The sequence below is a fragment of the Leopardus geoffroyi genome, chromosome D1, assembly GCF_018350155.1.
Source record: "Leopardus geoffroyi isolate Oge1 chromosome D1, O.geoffroyi_Oge1_pat1.0, whole genome shotgun sequence".
Classification (NCBI taxonomy): domain Eukaryota; kingdom Metazoa; phylum Chordata; class Mammalia; order Carnivora; family Felidae; genus Leopardus; species Leopardus geoffroyi.
Genome location: NC_059329.1, coordinates 44,716,390 through 44,731,907, shown reverse-complemented (window position 1 = coordinate 44,731,907; position 15,518 = coordinate 44,716,390). Strand labels below are relative to the sequence as shown.

The window sequence follows — 15,518 nt, the reverse complement described above, 5'->3', positions numbered from 1 at the left end:
TTTGTTCATTTGGATTTTTAGGATATACATGAAATGAGAATAACAAGAGAGAAAATGGGAGACTTGAGAAGGAACAAAAACTACAGCTTAGTTCTGAGCCACCAACAGTGAGTTATGGAACTTGTACCCAGTTTACAGTGCAACTTTCCATAAGGAGTTTAGGCCTTGACTCTTCTGACAGAACATTTGAAAACACTTTGTATGTTTTCAAGCAGAAACAAAGGCTTATAATGGGAACTGGTTCAAGAGGAATGAATGTGGTTTTGGCAATACTGACAGAACTCGCTCTTGGTTAAAATGTGCATCACCCCGGCTGACCTCCAGAACAGCTTCAGTGGCTCGTGCGTGCTGGTCTTGTTCCAGCCTTTTCCAGGCTTCTCTCTGAGCCTTTATCCGTTCTGTGCATTCATCTCAGGATTTGTCTCATTGGCAGCACGCTACCCACCCACGAGGCATGTGGGTTTGTCATGTAGCTAAATGCCCAGGGAGACAGAAATACAAATTCATGTCTACAAGTAGAGGCAGTAGGTCTACTTTGAGTAAATATTCAGTACTATAGGTAGAGTCCTTTCAGTAGAAACTTGTAGATGTGTAAATATAAAGTGGTGAGACATTTATTGAATTAAGGGAAGGATGAATAGGATCGCTTGAGGTTCAAACTAGGCTGTGCCTTAATTACCCTTAGGGTTACCAAGTTGGCTTCTCATCACTTGTGCTCCCCACAGCAAATCGTAGTCAAAGATCATCCATCACACCATCTCTGAGACTTTAATCCTCTGTATTCTCCTATACTGCAGCAGGTAGGACTTTAGAGTTTACAAAGAAAAAAGTAGCTTTACCCAAAATAGGGATTTCATGATAAAGATAAAGGGCAAATTTAGAAAAATTTTGGTGCTGCTGTGTCTCAAAGAGATTGATGCCAGCAGTAAGAAACGGAATGCTCTGTTTCTTTATCTCTCTTCCTGCTAGCATTTCTGTCTCTCTGTCTCTCTCTTCCAGATGGATGTGCTCTGTTTAAATTATTCAAATCCATATGAAGGGATTACCTTCTCTATAAAGTTGGAATGATAATACATGATGAAGGAAAATATGATTCTGATAATACTGCTGCTGCTGATATGAAGTACCTACTATCTGTGCTTAAAAACAAGGGTTATGGGGCGCCTGGGTGGCGCAGTCGGTTAAGCGTCCGACTTCAGCCAGGTCACGATCTCGCGGTCCGGGAGTTCGAGCCCCGTGTCGGGCTCTGGGCTGATGGCTCAGAGCCTGGAGCCTGTTTCCGATTCTGTGTCTCCCTCTCTCTCTGCCCCTCCCCTGTTCATGCTCTGTCTCTCTCTGTCCCAAAAAAAATAAATAAACGTTGAAAAAAAAATTAAAAAAAAAAAAACAAAAAAAACAAGGGTTATACCTATCCAATATGATTGTTGTAAATACCAGACAAAATCATACATGGAGAAATTTAGCCGATTTCCTGATCCACAGTGATTTAAAAGTCAAGTATGGTCCCACCACAAAGGGCTTTGTATTCTGTGTCAACAGTGATATTAACTAGCATTCACTAAACACTTACTGTGTGCCGGGCAATTTTTGAATGGCTTTAGGTAAATTATCTTCTCGAATACTCTGAACTGTATGACTTGGGTACTATCATTATCCCATTTTCCAGATGAGGAAATGAAAATAACAGAAACGTGAGTAAGTAGGTAGTAGAATGTGGAATGGGAGCTCATCAGTCTGACTCAGGAGTCTGTGCTCTTCACCTCTATATTACACTGACCCTCAGGGTGAATTTTAACCCAAAGACAGTGGTGATTTTGTAAAGGTGTTAACCAATGAAATTTTAGAAACAATTTGAGACAGGCTTGGTTTTTATAAAGATCAGTTAGATGATAAAATTGCGAACACTTAAAGATATAAAGGTTAGCTTTCAGCATTGCTAGTAAAATTAAGACTAAAAATAATTCTGTGCAAAGAAATTGGAAATATATGTGACTCAAAATAACCCAGATGATTCTATCCCAGCCTTGATGATTTTAAAGGGTTCAGAACAAGGTTACCCTACATGTTGGCTTTTCAGAGAGCCTTAGTTCTCCCTCTTTTCTCTTGTGAGGCAAAATCTAGCTTAATGGCAGGACTAAGGACTTTTGAATTACTGACAGCATGCTAAGCCTTGAGATAAAACAGCCTCGGATTCATGAAGAGATCAGTCAGATATTCAGCATTTCCAGGATCAGACTGAGCGTGAGCTCCAGAGGGATACATGAGGCGTGAGTTTAAATATCTCTGCAGCACAGGCATGCAAAGCAAAGGAAATATCTATGTGTTGCAAATTCTATGCCCTAACAATTGCAACTCAAAGAAAGCCTAATGGACTCAAAATGTTTCATCTTCATATCTGGTACAGTCCCAATTTCTATTTGTAAATTGATGAAAACCAGATTTCTCTCAGCAATTGGCCTTCATTTCTCAATTTCTCTTCTCTTTCTCTCTCCCTCCTACACATATCCCCACATAAACACATATGTATACATGCATACATATATAAATACATATACACACATAGGTCTGCATACTTTAGTGATTACTTTTCTTCTGGTATATTGTGTTTAAACAACTTCAGTTCCAGACAACAGGGATATTCTTTTGTTCCTTTTCATTTAACTCAGGATGCTCTTTGGTTCCTTGAGAACCAAAAAAAAAAAAAAAATGTATTTATTATGTTTTAAAATAATGTATTTTTATGTTTTAGATTCCCTCAAAGTTGGCTCAGCGTCTGCCTCTATCTGTAATATAAGTAAAAGACTCAGGGCAACAAGAAATAGCTTTTTTATTTCTTATAACCCAGGTCTGTTTCATGATATTTTAGTCCATCTTTGCTTTTATAGGACATGAGGTCTTGCTATTTCTGGTTACAAAAAGAAAGAAGTCCATCTTTTCCCTCCTTGGCAACCAGCCTATTTTTCAGAGGTGAGGCTGTTGACCTAGATATTCTACAATGATCTGGTCACTTCCCCTGACTGTACTTCAAGATGTTATTATATGGAATATTACTCCATTATATAACCCATGGATGACCTCTAAATATATCCTAATCCTTCCCATTCCAGAATATCTGTGCAGTTATCACAGACAATATGATGTTTACATAACAATTATTCTCCACAGATTCACTCAAGACGCAGAAATAAAGCATGACTAAGTAAGGTACTTTATGTGTGTGCATGATGTATGGGTCTGTCTGGAAAAGGTAGAGAGCTTTATGACCCACAACAAAGAAACTACAGGGATACTAACATTTTTGTTCTTTATTAGATTTTGTAATCATATTAAGAATAGTTATCCCAGAATCCCAGAGTATCTCTGATTATCATAAAGGCCTTCCTTGTAGGTTTCTTCCTTCTTTGCCCTGATTTGCTACTATCTAGCACAACAGAAGGATTATTTTTCCTCCTCATCTATGTATCTACATACATGACATGCAGGAGCGCATTTCTTTTTAGAGTTTATTGTATTGATTCTCTCTAAAACAATATCTGGATTTAAGCACAGATGCAACTGAACAATAACTTAAAGATGTATAAATAGTAGATGGGACTATTCATATTATTCAACTAGCAAGTATTTTTTGAGCAGCAATCGTGTGCCAGCAATTATGGTAAGCATGGAAAATGCATCATCTGAGTTCTCCATTTCCTTAGGATAGAGAAAGTGAGAGGACATGCTGCTTCCACTCTACTAATGACAACGAACTGGTTAATACACAAAACCATTAAGGATTTTTAGTCTCTTAGAGAACTGACGGCATCAGTGAACCTAGTGAACTGAAATGCAAAAGGTGACAAGCCTCTCTGATGAGACAGCATACCCTCCTTTGGCAGAGCAGTGAGTGGAGGATGTTGCTATAGATGTGGGTAAAAAGAAAGTAGATGGAATTTTAATTTTCAAAGGCTGAGGCACAAAGATCTCTGCATCCCTTAACCAACTCTTTTCTTGAGCCTTCCCTGAGTGCTCACAAAAAACACTGGGGACAGAGGACATAAAAGGGACTCTCTCTGGGGTGCAAGATATATGGCTGTCTAGGTGATGGCGAAGAAAGGTACCTGGGAGGAGCCATCTGCATCCCAGGCACGAATCGTGGGAGACCGCAGACATCACTGAAGGAAGGGCAGGAATGCTATAAGAGATGACTCTTCCTGAGAAGCAGGCATGGGGCCCGCCAATTGTGCAGGAGAACCGCAAGAGGCCTGCCAGCACTCCATGCCTCTTAGTAATTATGAGAAAGCATCACTGTCATCAGGAATTTGAGGACTGCAGTACATAGAGGATAATGAAACAGGGTGGGTATAGAGCAGATGGGACAAATGGAAATTGAACACCAAGATGGTGGACTCAAATACAGCCATTTCAGTAACTATACTAAGTACAAATGGATTCAATACAGGAGCAAAATTCAAGGATTGCCAGGCAGGATTAAAACACACAACAACAACAACAACAACAACAACAACAACAACAACAACTAATACTGTCTACAAGTAACACATAAAAACACAAACAAGTTGAATGAAAAAGAAATAAAGTAATATATCTTTGAACACTAACTGTAAGAAAGATGGTGCAACTTGTGATTCAAAAAGTTGCCCACAGGGGCACCTGGGTGGCTCAGTCAGTTAAGCGTCCAACTCTTGATTTCAGCTCAGGTCATGATCTCACGGTTCATGGGTTTGAGCCCTGCATCCAGCTCTTTGCTGATAGCATAGAGCCTGCTTTGGATTCTCTCTCTCTCTCTCTCTCTCTCTCTCTCTCTCTCTCTTTCTCTCCCACTCATGTATATAATCTCTCTCTCTCATTCTCTCAAAATAAATAAATAAACTTAAAAAAGTTCCCCACATAACACCTTTCTATAGGAGTCAATGAACCTTTCCCTTTTGACATAGTTATATCCTTGAATACAACATACCTCCATTTCTCTGCTCATGCCATACTTTGTCATGCTTTGTATTTTTCACAGCAACATGCTCATGTATTTTTCTGATTGTTTATCATTAACCTAATGCTATAAACAAGCAAAAGTAAGTGCATCAAATTCATCAAAGTTTACAATCTCATTAGGGATTCATGATACAGAAACAGATAATGAGTGTTAAAACATTTGGTAAGAGAGACTCTTAAAGATATCTAGAAAAAGAAATCTTACAAGAATAAAGGTGAGACAGACAAAGCTTTGAAGATAACAACAGCCTCCTAATTGATTTCACTGTTTCCATTCATTCCTCCCTCTCAAGCTGTCCTTAATAGCAGATAAAAATATTATCAAAATAAAGATTTGATTGCATTATTTTCCTGCACAAAATTTTTCTTACCACTGACCCTGTCTTCACCAGCAGGTGCATCCATCTAATATTGTTAAAATCCAATGTATGTGGGGGTAAAACCCAGGACTAGTGCTACAGCCTTTCTTCCTCCCCAGAACCTTGAATACTCTCCTAGACTGTCTCCCCCTGGTGCCCCCTAGAACCTTGGCCCAATTTCCTGGTTCCAGATACCATGCTTACCCATTATTCTGTTGGGTCCTCACAATATTTCTACTTATTTCATCTGGGCACTAACTGGGAATCATTTGCCAAAATGTAGAACCATATTATGTCTCCCATGTGCCTAGGAGACTCCTGCAGCCATGTTCCGTCAGTTACAGAAGATGACCCTTTAAATGTCAGTGCTGCCTGGATCACATCACTGGGTTTCCTTGAAGTCCATATATCAGACTGATGCTTCCCTTTATGGCACACCAACCCACCTCTGAGGTCCGAGATTGCTTCACAAGCAAAGATTTATATAACACTGTTCCATTTGCCTCTTCTCTTATTGACTTCTAATCTCCCTTCTCAAAAAATATAAATAAATAAATAAATAAATAAATAATAAAAATAAAAAAGCAAAGGATGACAGAAAGCGATATGTACAGGATTGAATTATTTCAATTATCAAATTGAAAGACAGTGAATTAATGCTATAGGCTTTTAACAGAGAGGGCAAGCTATGTCCTCACCTCAATATAAAGAACCCATTTAGAGGTCTCAAAGCACTAAATGACATGAGGTCATGGGTTAGAGGACAGTGAATTCACAGAGGCAGGAGAACCTGATTAAAGTAAATTTTCTAGGAAAAAGGAATGTGGACACCAACACATATTTACTTATGGGCACTCAAGTCCATACCTGTTTTACAGTGACAGATCAGTCATGAGTAGGATAATTGTCTTCAAAAGTACTGTAAACTTACTAATGCTAAGGAAGGTATAAATAATTCTCCAAGTCAATATTGGCTGAGAATGGTATATAATTTTCTCTCAGTCATAGTTAAAGGAAGAATTACTAACTTGCTGCTTACTACATGGCATTTCAGATAGTAAACCTTAAAAATAATTTAGCAAAGTAGCAAGAAAACAGGCTCAAGTCTAAAGCTGTGGGTTCAAGGGACGCCTGGGTGGCTCTGTTCATTAAACATCTGGCTATTGATTTGGGCTCAGGTCATGATCTCATGATTCATGACATCGAGCCCCAGTTCAGGCTCTGTGCTGACAGTGGAGCTTGCTGGGGATTCTCTCTCTGCCCCTCCCCTGCTTGTGCATACACGCACACATGCTCTCTCTCTCTCTCTGAAAATAAATATTTAAAAATAAATGAATGAATGAATGAATGAATAAATAAATAAATAAATAAATAAATAAAGCTGTGGGTTCAAATACCCACAAGCCAGCCTTTCAGTCTCACTGAATCTCAGTTTTTATATCTGCAAAATGGGCTGTTAAAACCTATCCCATCTCATAGGTTGTTTGGAAGAATAATATAAACATTACATTACCAGGCAAAAAGTAATTATTTTGTTTATTGTTGTGGCCATTTGGACAAGCACAGCATCTCCTAATCTGGTTAATATAATGTCTTATTTTTGACACACAAACAACCATTAAATGTTTTATATCCTTCTTTAACACAGGAGATTTGAAGATCAGCTTTCGAAGCCAGAGTTTTGGGCAGAGACCAAGATAATTCAGCTGCCAGCCACAAAGTACTACAACAGATGCCAGAAAACACTACTCATTTTTGAATTGGGGAAAATATCTTTGCCAAACCATGTCTTAAGGGTTTTTATAGTTCTTTCCCACATGTCGCTATGAAAGCATTACTTTTCATATCTCATTTTTGAATGGGGCTGTCAGGATAACAAGTATCAACTGTTTTCTAGGCCTGGGAAATTGATCCAGTTAAACTGAATCTAAGGATGAGGAGTATTTTAGGGATTCCGGTGACTTAGGTCTTGAAGGCATGGATGGCAGCGACTGAAAAGAGCATACGAGTAAGGCCTCCAGTTTATAGGTGGTATACCCCAATCTGTTTCTGCACAGACAGCTCCCAGACAAACATTCCAGGACTGCCTTGGAAGGACATAGCAGTTAGGGAAATATATGAAATATGTGACAACCAATCATGTTATAACTAATTAGAAAATGCCATTGTCACTCTTGACCATCCCCATCTCATGGTCACTTTAGAAAAAGGAGGTTTGTTAAAAGCAGACCACAATGTCTAAATTCCAAGAAGCTAGAACTGAAGAGGTTTGGGGAGGAATTAGAGTTCTGAACTGATGTGTGCAGGCCCCTGCTGCTTCCAGGATCTGCACAGGAACACCCTCCTGCCCTTACACTGCCATCCTGTGCATTAGTGGAGACCCTGAGAGGATGAAATAGTAAAACAAATAGGTCTGAACTTCTTAGGACTGGTGTGAAAATTTAATAAATGAAAATACCTGAAAAGTTATATGGTAGGACTAAAACATTTTCCAGGGATTCATCCTTCCAGGAAGATAATATTTTCAAGAACAGCTGATAGAAGTTATTGCAAACAAACACGACTGTTTTGAGCTTACATCCCCCATACTGGAAATAACCACACTAAGCCACTTCATCCTATTAGGAAGTTTTGATATCATTCAGGTAGAAAGCTATTCCGTTCACAATATTTGTCATTCAACTTCATGTATCCCTACTGACCAAGAAGATTTTGCTGAGTGTGAATTTGTGTAGCCTGCATTATAAAAACCACAGGTAGACTAAAGGTGCATTTTCATACTACAGATATAATAGGTTTTAGAAATGAGAACTAGAAGGAGGTCATGAATAATTGGACATTGGGGGTGGGGAAGAAGAATAAATCCATGATAATACCTGTCATTTCTGATTTTGGAAATGCAGTGAATGGTGGCACCATTAACTTAAAGGATGGAAATGAGCTTACTTTGGGGATGGGAAAAAGACGATGTACTCAGACTTGTACATTTCCACTTGATAATGGGACTTGTACTTCTATGTACAAGTGGGAAGTTAGATATCTGGTTTAGAGCTATGGTAGGCATTGTTATGTTGGCCCCAAAAGGCCCTACCTATTGGTATTCAGGGTTTCCCTAACACTCTCTCCTTGAGGAACTTGCTTCTGACCAGTAGAATATGGAAACATTGAGGAGATATCTCTTCCATGATCAGGTTACAAAGACTGAATCCTATATTCTAGTACACTCTCTCCATTGCTTTTAGAGTTTGTGTAGTTAGATGAAGCAAGCTGTCATACTGCAGAAGCCCACATGATGTGGCAAAGCACTCAGGGAGCTCTCTGGCCAATAGCCAGCAAAGAATTGAAGACTTTAATCCACAAACATGCAAGGAACTGGATGCTGACTATAGTTACTATATGAGCCGTCCCCAGCTGAGTCTTCAGATGAGAATGCAGACCATCAGCAGACACCTTGAGTGCAGCTTTGTGAGAAGCCATGAAGCAAAAAACCTAGTGAAACAGAATCCAGATTTCTGACCCAGAGCAATTGTAAGACAATAAATGTGCGCCAGTTTAAGCCATTAGGTTTTGGGTAATTGTTTTGCCATGATAGATAACTAATGCAGGAACTCTGGAGACGGGGACTAGATTTAAGATTCATCAGCACAGAGATGATTTATGCTGACAGTGAAAAGCTCAACAAGAGACAAAGTGTAGTGATGGGGAAAGGAGACACAGAAGCTGGAGGAATTGTAAAATTAAGGGAAAACTGGAGGACCAGGAGCCTAATAAAAGAAGTGTAAAAACAACAACAACAGAGATCTGAAAGCTGGGAATTGCAAGGTTAAGGAAGGTATAACCAAATAGCAAATGCTGAGATAAAGATAGAAAACTGTTTTTAGCAACAAGATGTGTTTCACTTACTTTGATGTGAACAATTTCAAAGTGACCTGGCAGAAGGCAGATTTCAATAGATTGAGGAGAAAACACAAAGTGAGAAGGGAAAAGAAACCTCTTTGAAGAAGTGTACCTGTTGAGAGAAGGAAAGAGTAATATGATATTTGCAGTAATGTGGAAAGTTGGTGGCTTTTTTTATGAGGGGAGAGAGACCTGAGCACATCTGCGTGATGAGGGCTTTTTGGTCATGCAAATTTTGATTACATTTTCTGTTATTTATAACTAAGCTGTTACAACAAAAACAATAAAGGAAATAACATGTTTAGCAATTCATAATATTCCTGCCTTTTTGAAGGTGCTTATATGTCCACTTGCATTTTATGTAGCAAATCAAAGCATTATTTTTCTATATATTCTAAACATTTGTTAACAGTGTATATCAACAACATAGCTATTTTAATATTGTGTAATATACTGTCAAGCTTGCAAACTGTAAATGATCTATTTCTTATTTATTGGACCTCTTGGTTGTTTCCAACTTTTCATAGCTGTAAATAACGCGGTGATTAACTGCACAAAGTTGCTCCAAAACAAAAACAGAAAGGGTCCTCCTAAAAGATGTTCTCTGGACGCTTGCCAAAGCAAGCACTCTTCCTGCTAAAGGGCTCTGAGCTGAATTCAATAGAAATTCATGCAAAAACTGCAGGGGCTCTTTCTTTTTTTATTCTTTTATTATCCCAAACTTCACAAGCCCAATAGGTGGGTAGTTCAAATATACAGAAAGAGATCACCAAGCACCCAGATTGATGTTCAGCTGGCAGTGAGCCTAAATGTGAGCCCACCCTGGGTTGATATCTTTCTACTAACACCCAGTATACGAAATATAGCAGAAGGCCTCAATCACCTTCCTAATTTTACTTATTTATTTTTTATATTGGAAGAAATGTTGCTGTCCTTAATACCTTCCTTGCCATTGCACTCTAAGTAAAATAATCAACTTCCCTTGGAGGGCCAAGTGTGCTACCAGAAAATATTTTCCATTTGAGCCAATAGCAATTGTTGCAAATCTGCTAAACAAATCCTTTCTGTGAATCACTGTCATATTTCTGGCGAGAAGCTTTTTGAGAGGAAAAGCTTTTACTGCTTTTGCGGTGGTCAGCTGAAACTCACCATGTTTAAAATAGAGTATGTCATACCTTTTTCACTGTTCATCTCGTGATTAACCTCTCTGTCTCTGAGATCACCCTTCTATTATTCATCCTGGTTTAAGATGATGAAGGCATCTTCTTCTCACATCTCAGGGCTAGTGCAAGTATGATAGTCACCTACAAAAGACGAGGAAGAAGTAAGTAATGCCTTTACATATAATGTCTCGTTCAATTACTTGTAAAGATTCTGTTTTACAGATACAGAATCGGGGCAGTTAAGTAATGTGCCCTAAATCATAGAGCTCATCCATTTATTTGGGATTAGAACCCAGGTCTCTATGTTATCAAAGTACAGCTCTATATTTCATCCCTCAAGACGTCCTTCCTCTGTCTTCCCCAGTGGTGTTGACTTTTCAGGAAATGGTCCCTATTGCTCTTCCTAAGTCTTTTTTTTAAAGGGCTTACTATACCACCTGGCACAAAATAAGACTTTGATAAATGGTAGCTATTATTATCAATAAAAACAACTAACTGGGTGCAAAAATAAAGTAGATTTGGCAGTTAGAGTTAAGTTAGAGGAGATAATGGAGAAGAGGTGACTTCTGGCTGACCCTTGAGCGGGACCCAGGCAATTAGAATCTCTTCACCTCCTCCCCTGTCCTTGGGAAATGCAACCTGCCTGTCCCCACAGTGGGAGCTCTTCCAACGGCATAGCCTTGAATGAGGTGTTGAGGCCATCTACATGGTGTTTGTGACTTAACCTACATAAGGCCTCTTAAGATTCTGGCAGGCAGGTGTAAAGATCTACTTGCCTTGTGGCCACCAAAGACAACAAGCCTTAGAAGTTCTCTTGCTTATCAAACCTGCCACCTACCAATCTGGAGTGACCTTCCTCTTTCTTCAGTCTCTCCTTGCCCTCTGTGTATGGGGAGGAGGGGGGGGGGCGAGGGGCAATTTGTGAATCAACAAGGCGTCCACTGGGTGGAGCTGCTGCAGTGGGCAGGCAGCAGCATGGGCTCAAGGGGAGGAGGAAGTAATGGTGCTGCTCTTGTGGATGGCAGGACCACAGATACGGGGAATCCAGGGCTGCACAAGAAGAATTCCTGAAAGCAGACAGAGGGCATCAAAAGAGTCTCTCTGCTGTTCGAAGAACTGTAGTTACCAGGTGGGGTTTTATTGGCAGAGTCCTGCTTGAAAGATGCCAACTAGGTCCCAACCCCAGAGAAACCAAAACAAGGGGCTGGAACCAAAAGAGCCACTAGGCTCCAAGAACGAATGGGGAGCTCAGTGTCCAAACAGGGTCTGACCGAGAGTGGGGTTCCAACTGGAAGCTGAGTTGTCCACCTGATACAGGCTCCCAGAACGCCACCTGTCAAGACTTTCCAAAGGTTCCTCCCAGCCAACAGTCGAAAGAAAACTAATGATTATATCTGCACCATGAAATGACTACTTGCAGGGGGGGAAAGCACCTATACGCACAAAACTGTACTTAATTATGTTGGGGCTTGTACATCTCCAAGAGCCTGCTGAAATTTTATGCAAAATTTAGAAGAGTGCATGCTTTTTTATGGGGAAGGAATCCATAATTTTTACCAGTCTCAAAAAGGGCCAACAATCCACAACCTCGCAAGAGCAAAGGATCAATGCTTTAAACAAATGCTCTTTTTTAAGCAAAACTACTACAATCTACCTCTTTTCTTGGTCAAATATTTGATGAGTTGAGATAATATGTTCACCTTCTATGGCAGAATTTTCTCAAACATGGGCTTCCAATTATCATTCTATCTTCCCATTTGCTCCCCTCCTTTTTCAAAATATGGATTCACTAATTTATGGTCCACTAATGACCCCCGTTCTTACTACATGGCTAAGTGTTTAATAAGTCTAAAATCTTTCTAAAATCATATCCATGGGTTCCTATAGGGTGGAGGGTATTGTATGTCATCCTGAAGCTGAGGGAAGTGCCTTATCTTCTCCCCTTGCTTCAATCTTCCCCACTGCCTGGGCCTGGCAGGTCTTTTACTCCCCCTCTTGATTCTTCACAGCTTAGCTCAAGTTTCATATACTCTCTGGAAGCTTCTGGGATAACTTGAGCCTGTGGAATTCTCCCCATTCTCCAAAATCTATACCACCATTAATTGCTGGGATGTAGGGAAATAAGTTCTACTTACATAAATGGGTTAGAATAAAGCTTAGGGTGGAAAGCCGCCACCATGGGGCGAAAGCGCTGAGGTTAGGTAGTGAGATGTTGTAATAGGATCACAAGTAACTTGTTATATCACCTGCAGGAAATTACTTTCCATCTGGTGACAATGTACCTTGATCACAAACTCCACTTATCAAGCCCCCCACCCCCCAGGATCCTTTGCTTCTTACTCACACAAGTTAATGATTACTATCTGACTGCTTTCTCCATACTCACCACATGTGTAAGATCTTGTTGTCTTCAGCTACCCACACGGGTAATATCTTGTGAGCTCAATAAATACAGAGACGAAATGCCCGTTTGGGGCCCCTGTCTCCTCTCAGACATGAGCGTCTCTTGTATTCAATTCTGTGTGCACTCTCTTGTTGCACAAGAGAGAACTCCAGACTCATAGTCAATGACACTGGAAAAGATGTGCCAGTCAGTCTTCATGTTGTAGAGCAGGCTTTCTCAACCATGGCACTACTGACATTTTGAGCTGGATAATATCTCCTTGTGAACTGTGTCCCCTCTCCCAGTATGATGACCCCAGTGTCTACTAACATTTCCAAATGTCTCCTGAGGGACAAAAATCACCTCTGGTTGAGAACTGCTGTTGAAGCATGATCCCCATGTATCAGCCAATGTGCTGGACTGTACAGACTTTATTCATGGTCATACCCTATTATGCTACCTTCATCTTCCTTTACTTTCGTTCATTTAGCCTGAAGTTATTTTACTGCACCTTTAACTTTACAAAGCACTTTAAACCTTTTGTTGTTTTGTTTTACAGGGCAGGTAGTATAAAAACAAATACCCATTGCTTCTTTTAAACTTTGCCACACATAGCCCATGGAAGTAAATATTAGCAGTGCCTTTTAAACACTAAAGACTAGAGATCTCTGTTCAATAACTAAACTAAGGACTAAATAACAAGCATTAGAGAAGCAAAGACTCAGTCCATATTTTCAGAGCACAAAGCTATTTTGTCTCCATAGACTAATTCTTGTTACTGTTCAACTGTATTGTAGCTTGAAGAACTGGGAGCTGGGAGCCTGGAGCCTGCTTCAGATTCTGTGTCTCCCTCTCTCTCTGCCCCTTCCCCGCTCATGCTCTCTCTGTCAAAAATAAACATTAAAAAATTTTAAAAAGCATTCAAAGGGGCACCTGGGTGGCTCCGTCAGTTAAACGTCCGACTTCAGCTCAGGTCATCATCTTGTTCGTGGGTTTGAGTCCCACATCGGGCTCTGTGCTGACAGCTTGGAGCCTGGAGACTTCTTCCGATTTTGTGTCTCCCCATCTGCCCCTCCCCTGCTCTCTCTCTCTCTCAAAAATAAATAAACATTTAAAAAGCATTTGAAGAAAGGCAATCTCGATAAATGGACTTCTGAAAGGAAAAAGGAGGGCATCAACAAAGACGTGTTGCATTTTCTGTCCAAAGGCCAGTTTCTCTCCTCCGATTTTGGTTGGCTGTCATGATGAGAACATTGTGTAGCACAACCAGAATGTCTGCTGAGGTTTCAACTGTTTTACAGTCCAGGCAATTTCACACTTTCAATCACAACTGCAGTTCAACGAGGTCAATGTTTTATAGCTAATGAAACTAAGGCCCGGTGTCTAACTGACACTACCAATATTCAGTTTCAAGTCCATGCAATTTCCATCGAAGCAGAAGACTCTGATATATCTAAAGCTTTCCAATTGTGGTCAGGAAGTTTCCACTTAACTTTAGAGCAAAAATAAATCTTTATTACAGTTAAGAAATATAAATATCACTATATTTAGAGGACAACTGTTAAATTAAGGCTTCTAAACTACCACGTGCGGATTGAAGCTTAGAGTACTTGCCCCAGAGAGATAAGATTTCTGAAAACTGGAAAGTAACTTAGAAATGATTTTACAGAACACGGTAAGTTTATTGGTCTCACAACACAGATTCCTTTCTCCTTTTTTAATTGAGAAGCAGCAGGAACAGTAGAAAGCCCTGAACATAGCGGAATCCAGATTCATCTTTATTAACTAGAACCCCAGGTATGCTATTTCACCTCTGCCGACCTGTTTTTACTTTAATGAGAGGTGGACCAGGTGACCTTCCAGCACTAACATTTTGTGACTATTATGCTTACCTTATCCTTACAGGAAAACCCCAAATAAGAAAATCAACATATTACACCCATAGATTAACCTTAGTCATTTTTACTTCAGAATTGCAGTGGCTTTTCTCTCAGCCGTAGCTTCCAAATGATGGCCTCTCACCCTGTTCCACAGAGGGAGTAGCAGAGGCAACAGTGCAGTCAAGGATGTAAAAACCTCTACACCAAAAAAATCAAAATTATCTCAAGTTTTTGAAGGTTTTTGTTTCTTTGTGCCAGTGTGCCTCTGTACATTCTGTTCTACCTTAAAATTAAAAAAAAATCTTGGGGCATCTAGGTGGCTCAGTCGGTTAAGTGTCCAACTTCAGCTCAGGTCATGATCTCATGGTTCCGGAGTTTGAGCCTCATGTTGAGCTCTGTGCTGTCAGTGCAGAGCCTGCTTCTGACCCTGTCCCCCTCTCTCTGCCCCTCCCCTGCTTGTGCTGTCTCAAAAATAAACATTAAAAAAAAAAAAAAAAGGAAAAATCTCATAAGCCCCTCCTCCACTCTCATAGCAAGGTACAGCATGTTTACTTATAGAACATGTGTTAGCTGTTTCCTCACAGCAAACATTTTACGATTTGTGTTCAGAAAAAGACTTGAGTGATATCTAATATTTATATACTCTTTTCTACATTCCAAATACTGTTTACATGTTCTACGTATTATGAAGGCATTTAACCCTCGGGGAGGTCTAAGAAGTAGGTACATGTATCCTTTACTATTCAAATCTATTCAGTTCCTGGATTCAGTGGTTAGAGGTCAAATAAAGGTCAGCGAGCAAGTCTGGATGCTGTGAAATTGCATCATCTGAATCTACTTTTGT

The 15,518-nt window shown here is 39.9% G+C and overlaps 1 long non-coding RNA gene across 1 annotated transcript in view; it reads right to left on the bottom strand.

The window, feature by feature from the left end:
• Positions 1-13,683, bottom strand: part of LOC123601048 — a 60,890-nt gene extending 47,207 nt beyond the window's left edge. The window contains exons 1-2 of the long non-coding RNA XR_006713948.1: positions 12,798-13,683; positions 10,424-10,552 (exon numbers count right to left, since the gene is read on the bottom strand). This is a non-coding gene — a long non-coding RNA (uncharacterized LOC123601048). The remainder of the gene's footprint in view (positions 1-10,423; positions 10,553-12,797) is intronic.
• Positions 13,684-15,518: the final 1,835 nt, after the last annotated feature.